The sequence below is a fragment of the Dama dama genome, chromosome 10 (genome assembly GCF_033118175.1).
Source record: "Dama dama isolate Ldn47 chromosome 10, ASM3311817v1, whole genome shotgun sequence".
Classification (NCBI taxonomy): Eukaryota; Metazoa; Chordata; class Mammalia; order Artiodactyla; family Cervidae; genus Dama; species Dama dama.
The window spans coordinates 14271275-14299100 of record NC_083690.1 but is presented as its reverse complement, the minus strand read 5'-3'; the positions used below and the strand labels follow the sequence as shown (position 1 = coordinate 14299100).

Below are 27826 nucleotides of genomic sequence, written 5' to 3'. Positions count from 1 at the left end.
CACTACACGTGGCAACACAGCCTGGAAACAGGCCCCTTCTCCTCCTGTTTCTCTGCCTCTCCAAGAGAGTCACAGTGCTATGGCGACAGGAGGCATGGAAACCCTGAAATAGAGAAGTGGGAGGAGAGACCTTTTATTTGGGTTCTGGAACAGGCTCACTTCCTCCTAGAGGCTTGGGGTGCAGAGGAGGCCCTTGGCACTGTTGGGTACCTATTCTAAGGTTTCCTTATACATGGGCCCTTTATGTTGCAAGACATAGAAATCCTTATTTAAATTGGGTTATATAATAAAGAACATTTAACTGGCTGAGGCCACTAAAAAGACCAGCAATAGGTTAGGCTTCAGGTGAGGCTTGATCCAGGGACTTGATGCCATCACAAGAACTTCTTTTTCTCCTCTTGGCTCTGCCTTCTGTGGTGTTGGCTTCCTCTTCAGGCACCTTTCTGGGCTTCCCCACAACCTATAGCAGTTCCAGAATCTTCCTGCATGGTCACAAATGGTTGCAGTGGTTCTAGACCTCATAGCCATAGACTGGTGCTCCTAAGGAAGAGAGAGGAAATTCTTTTTTGCCAGAAGGTGCCATGAAATGTCTTCTTATGTTTCATTGGCTCAGACTGGGTTCTGTGCCCATCCCTGAGTCAATCCCTTGGGTGCCAGGGTGGGATGTGAAGAAAACACTGATTAGATTGAGACAAAACCAGATTGCCAAGAACAGGGAAGCAATGATTTCCCAAAGGAGGTTTCAGGCACTGACCCCAAAAGGTGATGGAATGGATGTCGAACAACAAGCAGGAGACTGTTTCATGGTTTATTCACTTTGGACTTTCATCCTCTCCTGCCCAGCAAAGCCTCTGAGATTAGGGGTGACTGTTTTTATCCAGAAACAGGCCAACACTAATTTCTTCTGGTTCCATCTATGGGTTTCTGTGCAGTTCTGAGTTCTAAGACTTTGAGGTCTGTCACTTTCAAAATTTCACCAAGGCAACAGAAATCTTCCCCAGGTAGGTACATAGGTACAGGTAGGTATATAGGTTCAGGCTGAAATGCCATCCGTTTACCTACCAAATGCTTCCTCTGAATTCAAACTAAAATTCCACACCCTGGCTTACCTATCACTCACCCCCTTGATACACGTTCAGCCACAGAAACTTCTTTTCTTAAAAATATTTATTTATTTGGCTATGATGGGATCTTTAGTTGCAGCATGTGGAATCTAGTTCCCTGACCAGGGATGAAACCTGGGCCCCCTGCATTGGGAGCGCAGAATCTTAACCACTGGACCACCAGGGGAGTCCCTAACCACATTCACTTCCTATTCTTCCTTAAACAAACCAATCTTTCTTGTGCCACAGAGCTTTCCTATTTGTTCTTTCTCTCCATTTACAAAGCTCTTCCCTTGAAACTTTTCACAGTTGGCTCCATCTCATCATTCAAGTTCTGCTCAAATGTCATGATTTCTGAGAGGTCTTCTCTGCCCAGCCTAGTATGTAAAACGATCTGAAATTCTCCTGTCCCTGATGGTTTGAGTAGCTCTCTCCCTTCACTAGTTGCAAGCTCCGTGGGCTGTACTGGTCCTGTTGATATGTATACCTTCCTGGTTCTGTGTCTGGCACACTGCAGGTGCTCAATAAATATTTTGGGACCAGTGAATGAAAATACTTTTCTGAACCCTTGGAAACTTTTAAGGGCACATTCTTATATTTTTTTCTTGGCTTTAACTTGTGTTGTTCAGTCACTTGGGGGCTTCCCTGATAGCTCAGTTGGTCAAGAATCTGCCTGCAATGCAGGAGACTCCGGTTCAATTCCTGGGTCAGGAAGATCTGCTGGAGAAGGGAAAGGCTACCCACTCCAGTATTCTTGGGCTTCCCTGGTGGCTCAGCTGGTTAAGAATCTGCCTACAATGCAGGAGACCTGGGTTCAATCCCTGGGTTGGGAACATCCCCTGGAGAAGGGAAAGGTTACCCACTCCAGTGTTCTGGCCTGGAGAATTTCATGGACAGTCCTTGGGGTTGCAAAGAGATGGACATGATTCAGTCATGTCTGACTCTTTGCAACCCCATGGACTGCAGCACACCAGGCTTCCCTGTCCTTCACTATCTCCTGGAGTGTGCTCGAAGTCATGTCCATTGCATTCGTGATGCCATCCAACCATCTCATCCTCTGTCACCCCCTTCTCCTCTTGCCCTCAATCTTTCCCAGCATCAGGGTCTTTTCCAATGAGTCAGCTCTTCTCTTCAGGTGGCCAAAGTATTGGAGCTTCAGTTTCAGCATCAGTCTTTCCAATGAATATTCAGGGTTGATTTCAGGGGATTCGCAAGAGTCTTCTCCAGCACCACAGTTTGAAAGCATCAATTCTTCAGTGTTCAGCCTTCTTTATGGTCCAACTCTCACATCCCTACATGACTACCGGAAAAACCATAGCTTTGACTATACAGACCTTTGTTGGCAAAGTGATGTCTCTGCCTTTTAATACACTGTCTAGATTTGTCATAGCTTTTCTTCTAAGGAACAAGTATCTTAATTTTATGGCTGCAGTCACCATCTGCAGTGATTTTGGAGCTCAAGAAAATAAAATCTGCCACCATTTCCACTCTTTCCCCATCTATTTGCCATGAAGCAATGAGACTGGATGCCAGATGTTAGTTTTTTGCATGTTGAGTTTTAAGCCAGCTTTTCCATGCTCCTCTTTAACCCTCATCAAGAGGCTCTTTAAACTTGGTTCCCACCAAAACGCTCCGCATAAAAGAGACAATATACATACTACTTTTCAAATAAAGATCTTACTGCTGAAAGGATCTGCTCAAAGTTGCACCGAAATTAATCCAGAAAGATACCTGGGAGTACCAACTGCTTCTGTGAGAAATTCCACTTCCAAAGCCAGTGCCTGTGAACATCTGAAGGCACAAAACTGCAGAGGGGAACATGTGGCCATCTTCTGATCTAGATCTCTAAGTACAGTGGCCAGACTGCCATTCACAAGTAAAACCAGGAAAACGACATGTGATGATGACACTCTTTACACCTTGACCCAATGAGACAGAGTGAGAAGAACGTCCGATAGGAAAAAGATTTCACCTTGTCCATGGCAGACCCATAAGTCAATGTCAAAACCTCAGCAAGCTGATGCCTCGAAAAGAATCCCCATGGACACAAACTCTCCCTAAGGTTACTGAGACCTACCGGCCTGTGACAGTCCTCAGGACAGCCAGGTGATGGTGTGGATGACCCAGAGCAGCTAATGGAAACTTGAAGACACACTTCCTATAGACAGACACCGTTGTTTCACTACTCCACAGACAATTCACCATCTGGGGCAACTCAAGGATTCTTAGTCATTGCTAATTCACTGCTCACCAACCCTTGGAGTCGATCCCTCTCTTAGGCTCTGAACTTTGCTCATGGCACCCTGAACTTCACCTTATAGCAGTGGTCACCAACCTTTTTGGCAGCAGGGACCAGTTTTGTGGAAGACAATTCTTCCCCAGACTGGAGAAGAGGGGGTGGTTTCAGGATGATTCAAGCGTATTATATTCACTGTGTCCTTTATTTCTATCATTACTACATTGTGATATATAAGGAAATAATTATATAACTCACCATAATGCAGAATCGGCGGGAGCCCTGAACAACTAGGCGGTCCCGTCTGGGGATGATGGGAGACAGTGGCAGTCACTCCTTGCCTTCGCTCTACCTTAGGTCATCAGGCATTAGATTCTCATAAGGAGTGTGCAACCTAGATTCCTCACATGCACAGTTCACAGTAGGGTTTGCACTCCTATGAGCATCTAATGCTGCCACTAATTTGACAGGAGGTGGAGTTAGGTGGTAATGAGAGTGATGGGGAGTGACTGTAAATAAAGATGAAGTTTCACTCACTCGCCCACCACTCATGTCCTGCTGTGTGGCCAGGTTCCTAATGGGCCACAGACCGGTACCAGGGGTTGGGGATCCCTGCTGTATAGAACTCACCAACATTTATAATAATAATAAATAATCCATATTTCAGTAATAATTTGATTAATAGCCATCTTCCCCACTGGACTCCAAACTTCTTAAGGGCAGGGAGAGATCTCGAGTTTACTATGATACCTAGGCATTCTAGCTGTGCTTATCATGTAGACCATGTCTCCCATGTACTTTCTGAATGGAGGAATGGATAAATGAGCAGCTCAGCGCCTGCTGGGAAGACAACTCACAGTCAGACTGACTCAGTTGAAAGGGAGCAGATGCCGAATTTTTTCAGAGTAAATCAGACCTTGTCATCTCATGACTACCTTGTCTTCCTCATCAAGGCATCTCCGGTGCCTAGAATAGCATTGGCACAGAGAAGTGGATCAACAGATATGGGGAGAATAAACACATGGACACTTCCCTGAGAAGCTTGGTTACCTTCTTAAGATAAAGGCCTGGAAAGACAGGATGTTATTCAGTGATGTTACTGGACATTGAATATTTAGGTGTCAATATCCTGCATTAGACCCAAGATACCATTGAGGTCATTCCCTTCAAACTCAGTGGGTCTGGTTCTAGGAGTCGCTAAACCGGCAGGTCAGCATGGGAACAGGGGGATTGCAAACCAAACTATTTTTTCTTGAGACAGTGCTCTATTGGACTGACCTGTACCACCTTCAGGGGTTACATATTTCAAGTTCAAGTGCATTATGGCTCTTGGTCCTCATCACACACCCTGAAAAAAAACAAACCACACCCAGGGATGGTACTGTACCTTGTGAAACAGTCTGGCCCCAGGCCCTGCTACCAGGTCGGGAGGGTATGGAAGGGGGTCCTCTTTCTCCACAGCCACATCTTCCTTACTGAGGGATCTGAGTCCAAATGGGTCTCTTTGTGTCTGAAGTTTAAGCAACCAGGGGTGCAAATATCAGTTTAGGGTCCCTCCTTTGAGGGGGAGAGAGGTTCAAGGTCGGCTTTTGGATCACCAACCCAAAATCAAACATCAAAACCTCCCCCGAAACCATGATGAAAAAGCACCATCAAGCCCAACTTCCGAGCACGCCTGGGTCTCCAGCCCACCCCAGCCCAGCCAACGGAAGTGGCTCACCTCCGACTGAGAGGACCCCTTCCAGAACCAGAAGGAAAGAGAAAGGGATTTACGGGTTCGTCACAGAGTTGTAGGCTCTGGCTGGCCCCCAGGATGAGTTCATTATTTATTCTTAGAGACGGGACTCGAATTAAACAAACAGTGCCTATAAATAGAGTGGGATACACTCAGCTCGGTGTCACTGAAAGGTCCTTTTCACAGGGACAGACGCGCTAAATGGACATTCTTGGGTTACCCTGCTGGTACTACGTGGGGAAGGGTTGCCCTTTTTCTTTGTAAGTGTGGTTTAAGGGAGGGGGGAAAAGAACAACAGGCGAGTCAGACCTTGGGAATGGGCCCTGTTTCTGTCTTCCTCATCACCTGTTCTAAATGCTCATCCCCGTTATATCCGAGAAGGAGCCCCCGAAGAAGGATGTCGTTTGATAAACACCCTGGCTGGGCAGATTGGCAGGTCCCTCTGGGAATGGATCCTGGTGCAGGCTGTATTTGACAGAGTGTTCTGCTCTTTAAGATTAGATTGCCAACTTCTTAAGGGAAGGGACCAAGTGCTAAGATTTCTTCTTGATTTCTCCTATTCTGCCAAGTACGGGGATGACTAGGGTTTCAGACCTTCAGCTGTGAATTAAAAAGGACCCTCTTTAAGCATGGCCAGCTTCATGGTGGGAAGTAGGTGTTCCAGGCCTGGCGGAGCTCTGCTTGGAGTTACACTGAGCTTATGCTTGAAAGGGAATCACTTCTCCCTGAGAGACCTGTGGAGGTGGAAACTTCTGGAATAACTGTGAATAGACATCAAGCAATGAGGCCAAAAAGTCAAGTCACTATAGTAATAACAAGAGCTACAATGGATTCCCAGATGGTACTAGTGGTAAACAAGCCGCCTGCCAATAAGTGAGACATCAGACATATAGGTTCGATCCCTGGGTCAGGAAGGTCCCCTGGAAGAGGGCATGGCAACCCACTCCATTATCCTTGCCTGGAGAATCCCATGGACAGAGGAGCCTGGTGGGCTACAGTCCATAGGGTCGCAAAGAGTTGGATATGACCGATGTGACTTAGCATGCATGCACCATGGGTCCAGCATTTGGCCAGGTCTTCAAGATATTCTGTTTTACACTTATTTGTGAAAGCTCATGTAGGGACTTCCCCGGTGGTTCAGCGGTTAAGAATCTGCCTTGCAACACAGGGGATGAGGGTTCAACCTTCGGTTGAACTAAGGTCCCACATGCCTTGGGGCAACTAAGCCCGAGTGCCACGACTACTGAGACTGCACGCCACAACTAGAGAATCTATGCACCATGATGAAAGATCCCGCATGATGCATCAAAGATCTCACATGCCACAACTAAGACTTGATGTAGCCGAAGAAATACATTTTTTTTTTTTAAAAAAAAGCTCATGTAATCTTTCAAAAAACCCTTTCCTCATGATTATTTTGATTTTACAGATGAAAGAAATGAAGCACCCAGAGATTATGGACCCTGTTCCAGGTCACACAGCTGGGAAATCGAGATAGGAAGTCAGGCAGTTTAGCTCCAAAGCCTGGTCTCCTGCAGTAGAAATTGAGTTCTTGGAGTAACCATTTATTGCTGCACATGCCTGGTGCAGGCCCAAGCCCATAACACCCCATCAACAGGGGACCCGGGACAGGCCAATGACAGCGAATCTCAGGACTTCTGCCAGGAATGTTAGGATGAAGATAAGCTGAATTTCCCTCTGGAGGGGAAGGCAGCCTCAGGAGGTCCCATGGCCATCCTACCACTCCTGGGGAAGCCTTGCTGAGAACGAAAACAGCACTGAGCAAGAGCCAAGCTGAAGAACAGATGCTGCTGACATCCTGTGAACCTTGATCCAGCTGGACCTGATGCCAGAACCTACTCCTCAACTTTGCACTCTGATGAGCCAGTGTTTTCCCTTTGTTGGTGAAGCCCATCAGAGTTGATTTTCTATTACTTGTTGAAAGATCCCCCACTGAGACAGGCTGGCCCATAAGAAAACATCATTTGGGCAAAGTAACCCCCCAGCCCCATTCTTAAGAAAGAGCTCATCCTGCACTCCCCTTTCTCGCATTTAGGCTCTTCCAGAAACACATGCCATCCTGAGACCACAGGCGTGCTCAATGACTCCATTCTCTGCTTACTGAAATCCCAAATACTGCTTTCCTACTGAGGCTTCCTCTGACGCGTCCTTCACGATTACCTACTGCCTCACTTGGTTGCCATGATAAGCTTATACACTTACTTAGCCCTTATTTTTATTTTGCCTTGCAATACAGTTAGCTATTTAGAAATCATTCATTAACATTTATTGAAAGCTTCCTACGTGTCATATACTCAGCTTAAGTGCTAGGGATTCAGGGGGAATCATATCAGCATACATCTTGAGTTCTGTGTAAATTGCCCAGCACTATGCTTAGCACTTTTCCATGCATCGGTTATGTCATTGCACCTCCTAAGACCCCCCCACGGGGTAAGGACAGATAATATCTCCACTTTATATGTAAGAGAATGGCTAAGTAGGAAGTTACAGAGAGATATCGAGATCAAATAGATAGGAATTTGCAATGGGAGTCACTAGAGGAGGATGTAGATTTTCACAGCCAGTACTTTCAAATTAGGTTCACAATTCTAATCCCTCCGATTTCTCAAATCCCTAATCCACAAAGAGGATAAAAAAGAATCAACAAGCATTAAGAGAGAATTTTAGGACGATTTTTTTTCCTTGGGTGGGAGGGCCGAATCCCATGCAGTCATTTACCTCCTAACGAACACACACGCAAGAAGGTTGGGGGTAGGGGTTGGTTAACCTGTTCCTGCGCCTCAGGTCTCACGAGAGCAGCTTCTCGAGGTTCTACGGGGAGTTTGCTGGGCGGCCCTTGTATCTTGGGAGGTGGACGTGACCCCCTAAGCAATCCACAGGATGAAAGAGGGCTAGAAAGCCAAGAAGAGAGGGAGGTTTTCCTAATAACTGTCAACGGACCTCACATGAGCGAGCTGACTGATGGATTTTGTCTCAGGGTGGCTGAGAAGGGCAACCAGTCTTCGTCAGGAGAGGCTGGAGATGAATCACCAGATTCTGGTGGAGCAGCTGGTGGTATGAGTTGCATTAACCCACGCTGGGAACTCTTCAATACCCATGACCATGATCTGGCCATGACCCTGTGTGGTACTTGAGCAAACCCAGAGGAGACAATGTTATCTTTTGATTCTAAAAGCCAAAGTAAGTACAGGCATACTTTGTTATATGATACTTCACAGATACCGCATTTTTCTTTTACAGATTGAAGATTTATGGCAACCCTGTGTTTGAACAAGTCTATCAGCGAAATTTTTCCAACAGTATTTGTTCACTTTGTGTTTTTGTCACATCGTGGTAATTTTCATGATACTTTAAATGCTTCTCCAGCAAAAAGATTGACTCAAATGATGGTTAGCATTTTGGGCAGAAAAGTATTTTAAAATTATATATGTATGTAAATTATGTATGCATATTTATTAGACACAATGTTATTGCACACTTACTAGACTACGTGTCTGACTCTTTGCAACCCTATGGACTGTAAGCCCATCAGGCTTCTCTTTCCATGGGATTTTCCCGGCAAGAATACTGGAGTGGGTTGCCATTTCCTCCTCCAGAGGATCTTCTGATGCAGAGATTGAACCCACATCTCCTGCATTGCAGGCAGCTTCTTTATCTCCTGCATTGCAGACAGAGTCTTTATCTCCTGCATTGCAGGCAGATTCTTTACTGCCTGAGCCACCAGGAAAGCCCCTAATAGACTCACAGTAGAGTGTAAACATAACTTTTATATGCACTGGGAAACCAACAATTTCCTGTGACTCGCTTTATTGTGATATTCGCTTTATTGTGGTCAGCTGGCTCCGAACCCACAACATCTCCGAGGTCTGCCTGTACCTTCCTCCCCCACCCCTCTTTTCTTCTACCCCTTGTCTGTGTTTGGTGGGGGAAGACGGTGAGTGTCTATTTCTCTCTTCCCCAGAGGCCAGCAGCATGTGATGGTGGGTTGCAGATGGAAGAAGAGGAAAAAGAGGCTCATCTTTAATGATAGTTTTAGGTATTATTAATAATTGGATGAGATTTTGGAAATGAGACTTAATTTGTGACTCAGGAATCATAGAACTTAAAAAAAAAAAAAAAAACTACCAGTGAAAGGAAGGTCTTGGTTCCCACCTGAACTGACATCCCATGCCAAGATAAGGACTTAACCCACTGAAATTGTAAAGAGACAAGAAGAGGCAAGACCAAAGTTGCCTCTGTGATCTCACCCCCTAAGTTCTCTAGACAGAAGGCCAGGCAGGTCAAGTGACCCACTCAGGGTCCCAGAGCCAGTGAAAAAGGCAGAACCATGTTCTTATTGCTAAGTCAGTTCTGCCCTCCAAGAAATAACTGCCTCTTCTGTTCCTCACTGGCTTATTTTTATCCTGTTCTTGCATTCATCCTATTCTTACCTTATTCATCATCTTCTTGAATTCCCTTCTCCTTCCTTAACTTATAAATGACCCTGAATCCATGTTGACAGAAGCAGGGCTTCTGTAGGTAAGGTTATTCAAGGATAACTTCAATCAGGTGATTGAAGTCATCAATCATTCAATAAACAATAAGGACCTACTGTATAGCACAGGGGACTATATTCAATATCTTATAATAACCTTTAACAGAAAATAATATGAAAAGGAATATACATACAAATAATACACATATCTGAATCACTTTGCCGTACACAAAACTAACACTGTATTGTAAATCAACTGTAGCTCAATTAAATTTTTTAAAAAAACGACTATGATTCAAAGAATAGAAAATTCTTAAGCACCAAATCTGGAGAGTTTCCTATTTCCATCTGCTGAGTGTTTTGATGGTGATTATGATGATATTGGTATAATTAACACAGTCACTGAGACTCATAAGTCCCAGGCCCCAGAATGAGTGCTTTATGCATGCTTTCTGATCAAATCCTAGCCACCCTGTGCAATGAATCCTCCTGAGTGTTAGCCCCACTTACCCAGGAGGGCACTGAGGCTTGGAGGAGCACCTTACAGGGATGTATAGGCAGCCAGCAGAGCCAGATTCCAAACTAGGTGTGATCCGGGAGCTGTGCTCCTAGCCAGAGTCCCTAGAACCTCACAGCTGCCCTCCCCGCATGGCTGGGAGTTGCCTTCAGGGAGTTTCCTGCTGTTATGCCCTGTTCACTAAAATGTGTAGGTACCTGCTCAGTGGGGTACGACTCTTTTGCAACCATAGGGTGGGCTGTAGCCCACCAGGCTCCTCTGTCCATTGAATTTCTCTAGGCTTGAATACTGGAGTGGGTTGCCTTTCCCTTCTCTAGGGGATCTTCCCAACCCAAGGGTTGAACCCCGGTCTCCTGCATTGCATTCAAATTCTTTACCATCTAAGCCGCTAGGGAAGCCAGAGATGTCTCAAAAGATTATTTATCATTAATACTATCTAGAAGAAAACTTCAGTGCAGTAGTTCAGAACATAGGCTTGGGAGTCAGATTCCTTGGTTCAATTCATTAGCTATGCATCCTCTAACCAAACCGAGTTTTGGTTACCTAATATGTAAAATGGTGATGTAGTATCTTCCTCTTGGTATTTATGAAAGTTATTAGTCTATTGACAAATATTCTAACTCCTCTTCCCCTCTAAGCACATAATAAAATTATTATTATACATTTCATCCCCTTTGAAGTTAATCATGGCCATGTAATTTGCTGTTTAGCAAAATAAGAATGAAAGCGACTTCTCACTACCAGAGGGAAGCTTTAAGAATTGATGTGCATCCAATAAGGACCTATTGTATAGCACATGGAACTCTAAAAAAAAAAAATTGACATGCAGGGACTTGCCTGGTGGTTCAGTGGTTAAGAGCCTGTGATTCCAATGCAAGGAATGTGGGTTTGATCACTGGTAGGGGAACTAAGATCCCATATTCTGTGCAAAAAAAAAATAGAATTGATACAAAGTTTGGTTTTTAACTTCATGCATTTCCAGTAGCCTGGGTCCCTGAGGGTCTTTGATGAACACAGCCCCTCCTCCCACTTCAAATCACCACTGAACACATAACAGGAAGGAGAAATACACCTTTGTTGTCTGGAGCCAATGAAGTTTGAGGATTGTTTCTCACCAAGCATAACCTTGCCGATCCTGACTAATATAGGGTTGGTGGGAGGATTAGATGTAACAAAATTAAGCTCCATTGTACACATACAAGAATGGCTGTAAATTAAAAGACAGACAATAGCAAGTGTTAGCAAAGATGTGAAGAAACTAGAAGCCTCATATGTTGCTGGTGGGAATGAAAAATGGGGCAGCCGCCTTGGAAAAAAGTCTGACAATTTCTTAAAACTTAAACATAAGGTGTACAACCCAGCAATTCAACTCTTTATCTTCCTCAAAGAAATGAAATGAAAACATATCTCCACACAAAGACTTGTATGTGAATGTTCACAGCAGCATTATTTTATATCACAATAGCCAAGAAGTTGGAACAATGAAATGTCTGTCATACACAAAATGTGGTATATCCATGCAATGGAACACTATTCAGCAATAAAAAAGGAACAAAATACAAATAATCCCAACATGATGTTGGAATTATGATTTTTCAGTTTTACAATGGTGCATAAGTGATATGCTTTCTTTAGAAATTATACTTTGAATTTTACAGTATGATGCTCGACCATAGCTTCTGGTGAACCATGTGACTACAGAGGTGAGCAACGAATACACTTACAACTGTTCTTCACCCAGAAAACCATCTGACTGTTCAGTATGGTGGAGTGTTCAGTCACTAAGTCATGTCTGACTCTGAGACTCCATGGTCTGTAGCCTGCCAGGCTCCTCTGTCCATGGAATTCTCCAGGCAGCAATACTGGAGTAGGTTGCCATTTCCTTCTCCAGGGCATCTTCCCTACCCAGGGGTCGAACCCAAGTCTCCTGCCTTGGCAGGCAGATTCTTTACCACTGAGCCACCCGAGAAGCCTTTGGCTTAGCTACTGTATTTGAAAACTTTTTCCAATTTCACCAAGTAAACTTGGAAATGCCCAACTGAACTGTGAGCTCCTGGTAAGCTTGTGATGTTTTGTCTTGTGATGCTTCTTGAAAAAAAAAACTAAAGAATAAAGCACAGATTTACTCATTTATATTCCTTATCCCCCTCCTCACAAAAGAAAAGCTAAAATTTTTAATGTGGCAGTTAAAATTTTAATCAAAACACCCTGGTTAATGCCCTAACAGAAATTAAAATACATAAAACCAGTAAAAACATAAAACCAGTCCTGTTTCTTTCTACTTGGGAGGACAGTTTAGGGGGAGGGGAAGACTGGTTTAAGTAACATAATCCATTTCCAGTCTTGATGATTCTGTCTCGGAAAGAGCATGGGATCTGGGGGTGGGGGCAGACAATGAGGTACAAGACCACCTGTGCCATCTTCTTGATTGCTGGATGCAGGTTAAGCCTCCTAACTCCAGACTCACCATTAACCCCATTGTACAAGTGGGAAAACTATCAGCTCACAGGGTTTTGTTAGGGGCTGAGAGTGAGGGGGCTTCCTGAACTCTAGAGCTCTATGGGATATTTATATTTTTTCATCCATACTCCACCTGGTTTGGGTCACAGAGCCATGAATAAAACACAGGATAAACAGCCTCAGGCCACAGCAACCGGTTCACCAGAAGTCATTTACATGGCAAGACATAAGCAGGCCTTGTGCTAACACTGTGCAAGGCAGTCCTGGCAGCTTCTATGGGACAAATGATAGTATTCACTAAATTACATGAGCTAGTCAACTTTACTATACTTTACCTACTTTACTATAAAGTAGGCTTGGTGTTAGACTATTTTGCCCAGCAGTTGATGAATATAAGTGTTCTGAGCACGTTTAAGGTAGGCCTGGCATGATTGTTAGTAGATTCAGTGTATTAAGTGAACTTTCTGCTTATGATATATTCAGTTTACAGTGGGTTTACTGGGATGTAGCTCCAATGTAAAGGCAAGGAAGATCTGTGCTGAGATATGCTACCATGCAGACAAACCTCAAAAGCACTGTACTAAGTAAAAGAAGTCAAATGCAAAAGACTATGTATTGTATGATTCACTTTCCATAAAATGTGCAGAAAAGAGAAATTTGTAGAGAAAGGAAGTCCTGTGGTTGCCTGGGCCCGAGTGTGGGAGTGGGCACTGACTGTACCCAGGTTTGAGAGAGCGTTGGCAAGGGATGGGATAGCCTAAAACTGGATTGTGATCATGATTGCACAGTTTTCTGTATTTTCTGAAAATCATTTAATTGTACACTTACAATGGGTCAATATTATGGCATGGGACTTCCCGGGAGGTACAGTGGATAAGAATCCACCTGCCAATGCAGGGGACACAGGTTCGATTCCTGGTCTGGGAGGATTCCACATGTTGTGGAGCAGCGAAGCCTGACAGCCACAATTACTGAGGCTGCGTGAAGCAACTGCTGAGCCCTCACGCTGCAACTACTGCAACCTGCTCCACAGAGAGAAGCCACCACAATGAGGAGCCTGCTCGCCGCAACTAGAGAGTAGCCCCGGCTCACTGAAGCCAGAGAAAGCCCACGTGCAGCAACAAAGACCCAGTGCAGCCAGAAAAAAAAAAAGAAAGATTTAAAAAATCCTGTGGTATGTAAATTCTACCCCAAGAAAGCTGTTAAGAAAAAACTAAGCATAATATCTGGCACATGGGGAAGGCTCAGTAAATGTCTGTTATTATTCCTCATTTTAGGGGTGAAATGCTAGGACTGAGGCTCTGCAATGAATTGATTATGAGTGAAGATCTGCATTCAGTGGTCTGGCAATTGGGGTTTGGCAGGGACCAGCTTCCCTTACAGCTCAGTTGGTAAAGAATCCACCTGCAATGCAGGAAACCCTGGTTCGAATCGTGGGTTGGGAAGATCCACTGGAGAAGGGATAGGCTACCCACTCCAGTATTCTTGGGCTTCCCCGGTGGCTCAGCTGGAAAAGAATCCATCTGCAGTGTGGGAGACCTGGGTTTGATCCCTGTGTTGGGGAGATCCCCTAGAGAAGGGAAAAGCTACCCACTCCAGTATTCTGGCCTGGAGAATTCCATGGACTGTATAGTTGTCTGTCCATGAAGTCCATGGGGTCACAAAGAGTCGGACACTACTGAGTGCCTTTCATTTTCCTTCAGGGACCCCAATTCTCACATCCCCCAGTTTTGTATGTCCTCTATCTTGATCACCACCTGTAACAGATCCGTGGATATTTACATTGTCCTCTACAAAGTTTCTGGGCTTCCCAGGTGGTGCTAGTGATAAAGAACCCACCTGTCAATGCAGGAGACATTAGAGACACAAGTTCAATCCTTGGGTCAGGAAGATTTCCTGGAGGCGGAAATAGCACCCCACTCCAGCATTCTTGCCTGGAAAATTCCATGGACAGAGGAGCCTGATGGGCTACAGTCCAAAACATCACAAAGAACAGAGTGACTTAGCACGCACACACGTACCAAGTTCCACTTGGATACCAGGGGTCAAGGTCAGGTATCCTAACCATAGTCCATTGTTGTTCTCTGCTGACATTCCAGGGTGCCTTGAACCTGAGCCTTTTCAAGATATTACAGGCAGACTTAACTTGGTGTGCCCGTAAAAATATTTCACTTCCCACTGTATCTCTATCCTCAAACCTATATTGTCAATGATGATATGATATTTTCAATCAGCTTTCAATGTTGGCTCCCTTTTATCTTTATCTTAATGCTCTTCAATGAGTCCTTGTGTGAGCCTTGTAGAATCAGGAGTTGAGTAGAGAATGCTTCAAGGTTAAGGTTGAAAATGGGGAAGGATAGGAAAGCTCCCTGTCACAGGCAGTTGTCTGTCAAGCCCTGCTGTAGCATTCACAGATTGGCTGATGCAATTCCAAACAACTGCCACTTAGGCCTTAGGGCCCCCTGTATAAGACCAAACTGATTCGGAGAGGCCTTGAATTCTAGTGGGTTAAAGTTTGAAGGGTTACTCTTACAGTATCATTGATAGAAAGACAGAGTCCAGCCCTTCAGTAGTCTGTTCAGGCGGCTATAACAGAATATTACAGACTGGGTGGCTTGTTGTTGTTCAGTTGCTCAGTTGTGTCTGACTCTTTGCAACACAATGGACTGCAGCACACCAGGCTTCCCTGTCCTTCACCATCTCCCGGAGCTTGCTCAAACTTATGTCCATTGAATCAGTGATGCCATCCAACCATCTCATCCTCTGTCATCCCCTTCTCCACCTGCCTTCAATGTTTCCCAGCATCAGGGTCTTTCCTAATGAGTCAGCTCTTTGCATCAGGTGGCCAAAGTATTGGAAATTCAGCTTTAGCTTCAGCATCAGTCCTTCCAATGAATATTCAGGATTGATTTCCTTTAGGATTCCCTGATTTGACCTCCTTGCTGTCCAAGGGACTCTCAAGAGTCTTCTCCAGCACCACAGTTCAAAAGCATCAATCCTTCGGTGCTCAGCCTTCTTTATGGTCCAACTGTCACATCCATACATGATAACCGGAAAAACCATAGCTTTGACTATATGGACCTTTGTTGGCAAGGTAATGTCTCTGCTTTTTAATATGCTGTCTAGGATGGTCATAGCTTTTCTTACAAGGAGCAAGAGTCTTTTAATTTCATGTCTGCAGTCACCATCTGCAGTGATTTTGGAGCCCAGGAAAATAAAGTCTGTCACAGTTTCCATTATTTCCCCATCTATTTGCCATGAAGTGATGGGACTGGATCACATGATCTTTGTTCTTTAAATGGTGAGTTTTAAGCCAACTTTTTCACTCTCCTCTTTCCCTTTCATCAAGAGACTCTTTAGTTCTTCTTCACTTTCTGCCATTAGGGTGATATCATATGCATATATGAGGTTATTGATATTTCTCCTGGCAATATTGATTCCAGCTTGTGCTTTATCCAGCCCAGCATTTCGCATGATGTACTCTGCATAGAAGTTAAATAAGCAGGTGACAATATATAGCCTGACGTATTCCTTTCTCAATTTGGAACCAGTCTGCTGGTCCATGTCTGGTTCTAGCTGTTGCTCTTGACCTGCATACAGGTTTCTCATGAGGTAGGTAAAGTGGTCTGGTATTCCCATCTCTTGAAGAATTTTCCACAGTTTGTTGTGATCCACACTGACAAAGGCTTTAGCGTAGTCACTGAAGCATAAGTAGATGTTTTTCTGGAATTCTTTTGCCTTTTCTATGAAACAAAAGATGTTGGCAATTTGATCTTTGGTTCCTCTGCCTTTTCTAAATACAGCTTGAACATCTGGAAGTTCACGGTTCACGTACTGTTGAAGCCTGGCTTGGAGAGTTTTGAGCATTACTTTACTAGAGTCTGAAATGAGTGCAATTGTGCAGTAGATTGAACATTCTTTGGCATGGCTTTTCTTTGGGATTGCAATGAAGACTGACCAGTCTTGTGGCCACTCCTGAGTTTTCCAAATTTTTTGGCATATTTGTTGGCAGACTGGGTGGCTAGTAAGTAGCAAAAATTTATTGCTCACAATCCTGAAGGCTGGGAAGTCCAAGTAAAAGTGCTGGCAGGTTTTGTGTCTGTGAGGACCCACGTCTTAGTTCACAGATTGTCATTTCACTAAATCCTAGTGTGATGGAAAGAGTGAGGGAGCTCTGTGGGGTCTCTTTTGTAAGGGCACTAATCCATTAATGAGGACTCCACCCTCATGACTAATCACCTCCCAAGGGCCCCACCTCTTAATACCATCACAGTGGAGGTTGTTGCAAACTATGATTTTAAGGGGATATAAACGTTCAGTCATATGTCAAGGCTATATATTGTCACCCTGCTTATTTAAGTTATATACAGAGTATATCATGTGAAATGCCAGACTGGGTGACTCGTGAGCTGGAATCAAGATTTCCAGGAGAAATATCAATAACTTCAGATACGCAGATGACACCACACTTATGGCAGAAAGTGAAGAGGAACTAAAGAGCCTCTTGATGAAAATGAAAGAGGAGAATGAAAAAGCAGGCTTAAAACTCACGATTTAAAGAACAAAGATCATGGCATCCAGTCCCATCACTTCATGGCAAATAGATGGAGAAATAATGGAAACTGTGACAGACTTTATTATCTTGGGCTCCAAAATCACTGCAGATGGTGACTGCAGACATGAAATTAAAAAATGCTTACTCTTTGGAAAAAAGCTATGACTAACCTAGACAGCATATCAAAAAGCAGAGACATCATTTTGTGGACAAAGGTCCATATAGTCAAAACTGTGGCTCTTTCAATCACATATGTGAATTGTTCATACATGATTCAGTAGTCATGTGTGGATGTGAGAGTTGGACCCTAAAGAAGGCTGAGCAATGAAGAATTGATGCTTTTGAATTGTGGTACTGGATAAGACTCTTGAGAGTCCCTTGGCAGCAAGGAGATCAAACCAGTCAATCCTAAAGGAAATCAACCCTGGATATCCATTGGAAGCACTGATGCTGAAGCTCCAGTACTTTGGTCATCTGAGGCAAAGAGCCAACTCATTGGAAAAGACCCTGATGCTGGGAACGATTGAGGGTAAGAGGAGAAGGGGATGACAGAGAGATGGTTGGACAACATCACTGACCCAGTGGACATGAATTTGAGCAAACTCCAGGATATAGTCAGGGACAGGGAAGCCTGGTGTCCTGTAGGCCACGGGGTTGCAAAGAGTTGGACATGACTTAGCAACTGAACAACAACAATATCAACAAACACTCAGTCTCTAGCAACTAGAGACCACTGTGGCCCTCTGGTTAGGATTCAGCAGGAAGCAAAAGTAGAAAAGAGATGATGTATATAGTAGCATCATCTGAACAACTGGTGGTTTGGACCCACAGTCGGGTCCCTAACAGAGAAATATGTTTTTGATCTTTTCTATGTCCAGGCCCTCACTACTCACGATAACATTCTCACAGTGCATCCAGCTCGCTGGCTACTCACTGGAGAAAAGATGAAGGTTAAGTGATTTTACTATTAAATAAAAATGGAAAAAAAGCAATTAACTACAACAACTAAGATAAAAACTAATAAATCTAAAGACAGTAGAAGGAAAGAATGAAAGATAAAAGCAGACATAAGCAAATTGGAAAAAAGAAAAACAATAGGATTCGTAAGATAAATCAAAGAGCTAACTCTTTTAAGAGACCAATAAAAGAGACAATCCTCTGGCAGGGTTACATAAGAAAAAAAAACCAAACTAGTAAATAGCCCTAGAAATACAGAAAGAATGAGAAACAAAGGCATGAAAGAAGATTAAAGTTAAAAGCATGCTTTATTTAAATTTATGCTAATAAAATACTAACCAAAATAAGACAATAAAATCCACTCAAGATCAGGTTGAAAAATTCAAGGAGGCAAAAAGTTGAATAAAGAAGAAGCTGATAAAGAACTCTCCATGACTTTGCTGAGATGTGAACTCAGATGATTTGGATGGGGTTGGGAGCAGCAGAATCCCCTGGGCAGAGGAGCCTAGTAGGCTGTGGGGGTCACAAAGAGTCGGACACAACTGAGCAACTAACATTTTCACTTTTTCTAACACTTTTTAAAGGAGGACACAACTGAGCAACTAACATTTTCACTTTTTCTAACACTTTTTAAAGGAAGAGAGAATTTCTGTAGGATCGAGTTGTTTCCAGAACATAAAAAAACTTTGTAAGTGTCTTAAATAATTTTACAAACCAACCTAACCCTGGTAACCTAACCTGGTAATAGAAAGGGATTATATAGAAATACTACATGCTAAAGTGTTTAAGAGCTATAAGTTAAGCTAACTGTGCTTAAAAACGATCACACTTCTGCTTTGATAGATACACTTTTTTTTTTTTTGCTGTGCTGGGTCTTTGTTGCAGGGTGCAGGCTTTCTCTAGTTGTGGCAAGCCGGCTTCTCTTGTTGTAGTGCATGGGCTTAGTGGCATGTGGAATCTTAGTTCCCTGACCAGGAACCAAACCCTAGAAGTAATACCTCTCCCTTCCTGCTAAGTAGTGGCACATGATTTACTCAAGAAAACAAGTGGGGGACCGAGGTGGAGGTGGATAAAGGCAATAGGTGAGTTTTGCTGCAAAAACAAAACAGAACAGAACTTTTCCCTTCCTGTTTTGTAACCCTTAAATAAGACAGAAAGTGGAATACAACTGTATAATAAAAGAATAATATGAAGAAAAAGAATAATATGACTAAATGTAGCTTAGTTCCACAAATCACAAATGCAAGGGTGACTCAATATTAGAAAATGTATGGATTCATCACATTCATCTATCAAAGAAGAAAAATGAATCAACTAACAGAATTCAAATTTCTTTCTTCCTATAGTAATCCTGTTAAATTGGAGAGAGACAGAGGCTTCACGTGGAAAATAATAAATTAGGAGTCTACAATGGTCAAATGATGAATGCATTTTTACTAAAGTAGGATCAGGCAAGAATGCCTGGTGTTCCAACTCAATATATTCTTAAATTCTGGAAGTTCTAGCTGAAGTGTGTCATACTCTGAGCCTGGGTTGAACCTGACCATCAGATATCCTATATTTGACTTGCCCGTTGTTTAGAACATTTGATTTCATTTTCAACATTTAAAAGGTTTATAGATTTCACATTTTTAAAAACACCTGATCTTTGGTATATCTTTGAAAACATCTGACCATCTATCAACATGAGGCCTATTTCTCAAATGGCAGAGAATGGCTGAAGCTGAGTAAGAACTTCTCCCTTTAGACAAGACTTGTGCTCTGCCATTTCCCAGAGGCCTCACTGGACCCAATTCGTTCATTTATGTTACTTCCCTGAGTCCCATGGACATCTGAATTCCTGAATCCTTGCTGAAGGCAAAAAATAGAAAAGAGGGTGTAAACATTGAAAAGGACCAAAACTATCATTTTAGGGGAATGAAGTGATGAGCTACCTGCAATAGCCAAAAGAATCAATGAAAAACCCTTAAAATGAATGACAGTTCAATAAGATGGCCAGTTACCAAATTAATAAAAGTTTATATGGCAGGGACTTCCCTGATGGTCCAGTAGTTAAGACTCTGCGTGCCCAATTCAGGGGGCCTGGGTTTGACCCCTGGTCAGGGAACTAGATCCCACATGCCACAACTAAGAGCCCCACTTGCAGCAAAAAAAAGACTCTACATGCCACAACTACACATCCTGCACTCAGCAACAAAGATCCCATGTGCCATAACTAAGACCTGGAGCAGTAAAAAAAAGAAAACTCATCTAGGGGCTGGAGGTGGAAAGAGAGTTTAGTTACTATTTGCAATAATAACAAGTACCTTTGAGCTCACTTGGCAAGAAATGTGCAGCATTTATATGAATCAAACTATGAGATGCTACTGAAGAACATAAAAAATGATTTCAAAACAAGAAAAGTAAAGCACACCATTTTCGTAAAATTGTTGTAAGGATGTCCATTATTACCAAAAGAACATAAATGTAATACAACTCCAATGAAAATCTAAACATAACTTTCTTGGGGAAACTTGACCGAGAGAGTCTTAAATGTTCATCTGGAAGAATAAATGTTTGAGGATAGCCAGCTAGCCAATAAAAATGTCAAAGAATCTAATAATAGGGAAGCATCTGTTCAACAAATAATTAAAATTTATGATAAAATGATTAAACTTATATGATTATAGGAACAATCAACAGAAAGAGGATTAAAAGCATAGAAACATACCCAAACGTACACATAAACACAGTATAAGTAAGTCCTACTTCACATCAGCAGGTAAAGAAAACATTTTTTGTAGAGCTGTCATATGATCCAGCACCCCCAATCCTGGGCATATACCCAGACAAAACTATAATTTGAAAAGACACATGCACCTTATGTTCCTAGCAGCACTATTCACAACAGTCAAGACATGGAAACAATGTCGACAGATGAGTGGATAAAGAAGATGTGGCACATATACATGCTATGGAATATTAGCCATAAAAAGAATGAAATAATGCCATTTGCAGCCACATAGATGGACCTCAGTTCAGTTCAGTTCAGTCGCTCAGTTGTGTCCGACTCTTTGTGATCCCATGAATCGCAGCATGCCAGGGCTCCCTGTCCATCACCAACTCCCGGAGTTTACTCAAACCCATGTCCATCGAGTTGGTGATGCCATCCAACCATCTCATCCTCTGTCGTCCCCTTCTCCTCCTGCCCCCAATCCCTCCCAGCATCAGGGTCTTTTCCAATGAGTCAGTTCTTCACATCAGGTGGCCAAAGTACTGGAGTTTCAGCTTCAGCATCAGTCCTTCCAATGAACACCCAGGACTGATCTCCTTTAGGATGGACTGGTTGGATCTCCTTGCAGTCCAAGGGACTCTCAAGAGTCTTCTCCAAAAGCATCAATTCTTCGGCGCTCAGCTTTCTTTATAGTCCAACCCTCACATCCATACATGACCACTGGAAAAACCATAGCCTTGACTAGACAGACCTTTGTTGGCTAAGTAATGTCTCTGCTTTTTAATATGCCGTCTAGGTTGGTCCTAAGTGTTCTTGCCCCGCCCCCTAAAAAGGGTCTCAAAGAAATAGATGGACCTAGAGATAATCATATTAAATGAAGGCAGAAAGAGAAAGACAAATACCATATAATATCACTTATATGTGAAATCTACAATATGATACAAATGAACTTATTTACAAAACAGAAACAGACTCATAGATTAGAGAACAAACTTATGGTTACTCGGTGGAAGGATGGGAGGAAGGGATAGTCGGGAGTTTGGAATGGGCATGTAGACACTGCTTTATTTAAAATGAATAATGTAATGCTTACAAGTATATAAGGAAAAAAAATTGGGTCAAAAAAGGGGTGATGACACCAATAGGCAATTCACACAAAGTGCTGGGTGGAGTGGGGAGAGAGAGAGAAAAACAAATGGCCAAGAAAAACAGGTGAAAAAATTTACTCTCAATAGTAACTGAAGAAATACAAATTAAAATAGTGACATGACACTGAACTTAGTATACTGTTAATAAAAGTCACAACAATGCTATTCTTAGACAGCCTGTGGGAGGCTGGGTTCTCATATCCTGCTGACGCAAATATAAATTGATAAAACCTTTTTGGAGAGCAAGTCAGCTGGATATGTCAAAAAGTAAAAACACGTTCTTACCCCTTTGATTAGGAATTCCCATGTGTCAGAATTTATCCTGAGAACATTTTCATGGATGTGCACAAGCCTTAGTGTAGAAGAGATGCATCTCACCATTCTTTCTAATGAGGACAAATTGGAAATGGAAGGGTCAACAATACAGAACTGCTTTGAAAAAGTCCAGGCCTGATATGAGTGTGTGAGAGCAACTCGGATTGGTCAGCACCTCTCATGCACATTTGATGACTGTTTTAGATTGCACCCACACAAGGAAATACTCTGTACCACTGAAATAATGTGGAAGAACATTCATCATATAGAAAAACTGTATACAATTGCATCTATGGAAAGATTCCATTTTAAATGAAATATATAGGAAAATAGAGACAGGAAACAACTTAGGATACAGGTCAAAATGCCAGAAATGATATCTCTGGCTAGTAAAATTAGGTACAGTTTTTTGCCTACTCTTATTATATTTTCTGGGCTCTTCCCTGGTGGCTGAGACAGTAAAGAATCTGCCTGCAATGCCAGAGACCTAGGTTCGATCCCTGGATTGTGAAGATGCCTTGGAAAAGGGAATGGCTACCCACTCCAGTATTCTTGCCTGGAGAAGTCCATGGACAGATGAGCCTGGCAGGCTACAGTCCGTGGGGTTGCAAAGAGTCAGACATAACTGAGAGACTAAACACTATATACATTGTATTTTCTAATAACTGCACAAGATTCTACATAAAATTTCTTTAGTAGAAGTTCCCGGATTTTGTAAAGTAATGATCAGCCCTGGTGGAGGCTACTCCTGGGTCAAGGATGGCCACACCTGGAGAGTGTCCATGGCTAGGGTCAGGGTACAGAGGGTGAGGTAAGGGGTTCTAGCCTTTCGGAGAACAAGATATGTGCATGTCAGGAGATTAATATATGAATATGTATAGGAAAAAAACCTTAAGTGATGGGATTATGATGGTTCTTTCCTGGTTTTTTTTTTTTTAAATCTATTTATTTATTTTTGACTGTGCTGGGTCTTAGTCACAGCTCATGGGATCTTCACTGTGGTGTGAGGGCTTATATCTCTAGTAGTGCCATGAGCTCCAGGCCACACAAGCTCAGGCACGTGGGCTTAGCTGCCCTGCGGCATGTAGAATCCTAGTTACCTAACAAGGGATCGAACCCGTGTCTCCAACACTGGAAGGCAGATTCTTTTTTTTGGAAGGCAGCTTCTTAACCACCAAGGAAGTCCTTGGTTGCTACTTTCTTTTCTACATTCTTTTCTATCATTCAAATACAATGAAATTTTGTGTTGCTTATAATTGACAGGGAGGGGATGAACACTGTATAACTGCTAAATATTATAAAAGCCTGCCTGGGCTATAAACCCCACCGGGGCCTGGGCCTGCCAGCCCCTGTATCCCACCCCCTCTCCCTCCTTAGTTTGATGTGTACCAGTGCCTGGGTTCCTATTACTTCCTCCTTCCCACCTCTGCTTTCCTAGTTTCCTCTGCCAGGAGAGACTTTTCATTTTTTATATAAAATACAGGTTTTTAATATTTTATATTTACATTTTTATATAAAATATCTCTTGGATATTGCAATAGGAAAAATTATCAGATAACTTGGAAAAAGATTTCTTAAAAGCATCAGACGGGGGCGGGATAAATTGTAAACATTGTAAATCAACTATGCTCCAATAAAATTTTAAAAGAAAGAAAATTTAAAAAGCTTCAGTTACAAAAGAAAGCAGTGATCTATTTTATTATGTTAAGAACATTAATTCTTCAAGAGATACCTTCAAGAAAGTGAAGAGGACAGCAAACAAAGAATTAGAATTGAGACTATATTAAGGACCCTTCTAATAAGAAAAGCACCAGCAATTATAGAATGATGGGCAGAAAACATGCACAGATACTTTTCAGAAGAAAGGAGATATATTTGACCAATCATATCCAAAGAGATGCCCACCAGCCAAGGTAAAAATGCAAATCAGAACTGCAAGGAGGTACTATTTCACACACAATCTATTGGCAAAAATGAAAAAGCCTGACAACACCTAGCACTGGACCTCTCACTTCTTATACACACGGGCCAGGGAGGTTTAAGTTGGTGCATCCATTTGGGGAAAAGTTTGGCTTTGTACTCTGAAATCGAGCACATGGATGCTATCCAACTCAACAATTCCACTCTGAGGTGTGTGCCCAAAAGAAATGTTTGCACATGTATAAGACCAGCTATAACACAGTTCATCACAGGACTGTTTACAGTATCAAGAGTCTTTGACCAGCTCAAATGACGGGTAATGAGAGGGTGGCTGGATAAACTATGGGATGCTCACATAATAAAATGTTACAGAGGAGCCAAAACAAATGAAAGACAGCAACATGCGACAATAAGTGCATCTTAACAGCTTAGTTACTAAAAATTACATATAGCATGATGTCTTTTCTATAAAATTAGGAACATATATACACATAAATAGACATACACTTTTCTGAATACATAGAACATATATATAAAACAGTGAGACTAGATAAAAAAGAAGGGCATACTGAACACAGACATCAGGATGAGGGTCCACTTTGGCTTGGGAGAAGCAGGTAAATAGAGTAGGGGTAGATCTACATGGTTAGATGCAGGTTATAATCTTATTGTCAAGGTTCTAGCATTTTATGTTAAAAAAAAATTTTGTTTTTAAAAACCCTGCTCTCCCACTGCAGGAGGCACAGATTCGATCCCTGGTTGGGGAACTAAAATCCCACATGCCACATGGTGTGGCCAAAAAAATCAAATCAAGTCAAATGATGGAGCATTTATGAAAAAAAGTAATTAAAGCAGGTCATGCATGGACCAACGGTGATGTGTTTCATGAACCAAGGATTATTAATAGATTATGCACTTCTGTGTATCAGGCATCCAATAAGAAAGAAAAACCTATGTTAAATGAAAGTTAGAACATGACAAAGGAAACACAATTATTAACTAGAGGAAACAGGGAGCTGGAGTCTGACAACAGATTGAAGATTCAGTCTGAAGGCATACATCCAAGGTTTGAAGTGCCTACTACAAACTGTATGCAAAGGTATCATCTAAAACTGCACTGAGAAGCTAAACAGACCTACCTGCGGCTTGTCTTTGTTTTTATAAAAGTTCTCTTCCATTTAAAAAGCACCCTCTGATACCACTCAGTGAAACCAGGGAATAGCCCGAAGACTCTCAGCAGCTGGACATTGGTTCCTTGACTTTTTTCAAGACAGCTAAGCTCTCACGTCAGCTGGAAAGACTCGTCTCATGCTATCTTATTCCTACAAGGCATTAAATGTGAAATAAGGCCTTGCTGGGCAGTTTGCCACAAAGTCTACTTTTACAGCCTCGGTAACCTATGCTCATGGCATCTCAGAACTCTGTAATGCATATCACAGTGCTTGGAAGGTTTGGTCATTTCCAGGCAATGAGTATGTGTGTGTATATGTATGTGTGTGTTTAATCTAAGTAATACTTTACTGTCATTCCATTATTACAAATACAAAAGCTGGCTCTGCTTTTAAGGTTCTTTTAAGATCTGAAAAAAAAAAGAAAAACCTTAAAAACCCAACAACCTGTAACTCCAGCTTCTGGGCCATATTCTACTTACTGTCTGGCATGTAGTAGGTGCTTCCTGAGTGTTTTGTTGAGTTCAGTGGCACTGTTTTCCAAATGATGCTGTTGAAGACCCTGGATTTCAAGAGTAAACACTTGTTCAGTGAGTCATCCTTTCTACCGATCCTGTTTATACAGACACACCTTGTTCTACTGTGCTTCACAGATACTGCAATTTTTTTTACATATTGAAAGTCTGTGGCAATCACGTCTATTGGCATTTTTCCAACAGCATTTGCTCACTTCATGCCTCGGTGTCACATTTTGGTAATTCTGGCAATATTTCTAGATCTTTCATTATAATATTTGTTATGGTGATCAGTGATCCATGATCTTTGATGTTCCTGCCATGACTTATAGAAGGCTCAGGTGATGGCGAGCATATTTCAGCAATATTCTTTAATTAAAGTACATATATCATTTTTTAAACATCATGCTCTTGCATACTTAACAGACCACAGTACAGTATAAACATAACCTTTATATGCACTAGGAAACCCCCAAATGCATGTGACTTGCTTTATTACGATACGTGCTTTATTGAGGTGATCTGGAACCAAACCTATGGCATTTTGAAGGCATGTCTATATAGCAAGAAACAATCTAAAAAGGATGACTATATTTATGGGGGAGGTATGTCAGAAGAATGAAGTTTGGGACTGTCTTTGGATGTTAAGGACACACTGCTGTTGTATGTGAGATCAGCCACTGCAACAAGGACACACCTTCAGAGTATATTCAGAATCCAGGGAGTCAGAAAATAGCGCGTGCGCACACACACACACATTTAGTGACAGAGAGATGATGAGATTAAGACAAAGCCCTCCTACATTAATGACCCTCTTGTACAGATGACAGTCAAATTTTCCAACTCATTTTGTTTTGTCCATCGAATTTGGTCACCAAAAGACAGCAGCAGACAGACGGAACAATGAAAGAAATAATTAAAACCTTACCCAAAAGGTTATCAGCCAGAAGCAGGAATTATCCAGAGAATCTCTCTAGGAGGAGGATGGAAAAGTCACTTTTCCTGTCCACCATGGGCGTGTTATCTGAGAGGAGAAAAATATCACATACTTTTCAGAAGAAGCTCCTGGGCCAGCCCACGCAGAAGCTCATATTCATATTTCCCCAATTGAGGTCGATCCCATCTAAAAACATCTGGACCGCCCCTCCCTTCACTGTGGCTCTTTCTTGATCAGCCCCACCTGCCAGGCCATTTGGTTCTTTTTTGCCATCTAAGCACACATGTGTTCGTTTTCGCCTAGATTAACTTGCTTGTGGGTTTGCTGGGGTCCAAGTGTTAAGTCATTTCACGTGTGCGGCCCCGCCTGTCCATGTAGCACAACTGGGTGCAGTTATGCTGTTGGCTTGACCTGACTTGTGTTTGTTGAAATGGAAAGGCACCCGGGGCATAAACAGATGTCTCCAGTCTCAAGGCTGCTAGGGAGCGGGTGGAGGCAGGTACCGGGAAGGTCCTTTTTGTCTCTGCTCCCCAGCGTCTACCCCTCCCCAAATTCGTTGCCGGTCTGGGCTTTACCTATTCCTGAAGTCACTTGTCAGTTAAAAAGGAAAGAAAAGAAAAAAGCTCACCTACCAAATACACTCTAGGAGTGTGGGATCAGCACACCAGTGTTAGGTGTGTACACTTCATCTGTGTTTGCACCCAAATACAAAGCAACAGGGGCTTCCCTGGCGGCTCAGATGGCAAAGAATCTGTCTGCAGTGCTGGAGACCTGGGTTTGATCCCTGGGTCGGAAGATCCCCAGGAGAACGGAATGGCAACCCACTCGAGTACTCTTGCCTGGAGATTTCCCGTGGACAGAGGAGCCTGGTGGGCTACAGTCCATGGAGTCACCAAGAGTCGGGACAGGACTGAGCGACTAACACTTTCACTTTTCACAAAGCCACAGATGGGTATGGATGAGACAGTGAGGGCGGATACCAAGAGCTTCAGGATAAATCACCATAAAATGGGTTGGGCAGGTTTTTCTTTTTTTCAATTCCACCAGTTAA

At 42.6% G+C, this 27826-nt stretch overlaps 1 long non-coding RNA gene across 1 annotated transcript; it reads right to left on the bottom strand.

The window, feature by feature from the left end:
• Positions 1 to 111: 111 nt before the first annotated feature.
• Positions 112 to 26842, bottom strand: LOC133064020 (uncharacterized). Its single transcript, XR_009694549.1, has 3 exons — positions 26767 to 26842; positions 25806 to 25885; positions 112 to 540 (listed from the first exon to the last, which is right to left on the bottom strand). It is a non-coding gene; the product is annotated as an uncharacterized LOC133064020 (long non-coding RNA).
• Between the last annotated feature and the right edge of the window lie 984 nt (positions 26843 to 27826).